This window comes from Arachis duranensis, chromosome 2, assembly GCF_000817695.3.
Source record: "Arachis duranensis cultivar V14167 chromosome 2, aradu.V14167.gnm2.J7QH, whole genome shotgun sequence".
Lineage (NCBI taxonomy): Eukaryota > Viridiplantae > Streptophyta > Magnoliopsida > Fabales > Fabaceae > Arachis > Arachis duranensis.
Genome location: NC_029773.3, coordinates 648273 through 649008, shown reverse-complemented (window position 1 = coordinate 649008; position 736 = coordinate 648273).

Sequence of the window (736 nt, the reverse complement as noted above, 5' to 3'; positions counted from 1 at the left end):
GCTTTACAGAAATATAAAAAAAATATTATTTTAATATAAATTTAATATTAGTTATAAATAAAATATTATTTTAATATAAATTTAATATTAGATATAAATATTTGTTTTGGAGAACATTAAAAATATTTTTAAAATATCTAAAAAATATTTATTTTATTCCACCACCTACCTTAGAATAACTAATCACAAATTTTAATATATCACGTCAAATTAATTTTATTTGGTTAAATAGGCAGTTCATTCGTGTGCCTAAATAAATATCAAATAATTTGACCTATTTAAAAATGATAATATTATTCGAACTTGCAGGTATTTGTCTAACCTCTATCCGCTCAAAGCGAGTTTTTAACGAACAGAATCAGAGTTAGGTAATACCCGTCCTAATATATAGTATATATAAATATGTATTATTTTAATATATATATAATTAATAATATTGTATCATATTAAAATTTTTGTTTTAATTTATGTTATGTCAGTGATGATAATTATATAAATTTTAAATTTTAATTTTATTCGTTGAATTTTAATAATTATAAAGGCGGTTAGAGACAAAATAGGATGGGACAAAATATAACAGACCAAGTATCTACAAGGATGAATTAGAATTTAACTTTTACTGTCTGCAGATAAGATCGGCGTAGGTTTTATACGAGTTCATAAAGTTCAGATTTATATTGAATATTCAACTATTCTTTATCCTCTTAAATTAAAAAATATCATAAAAAATAATATA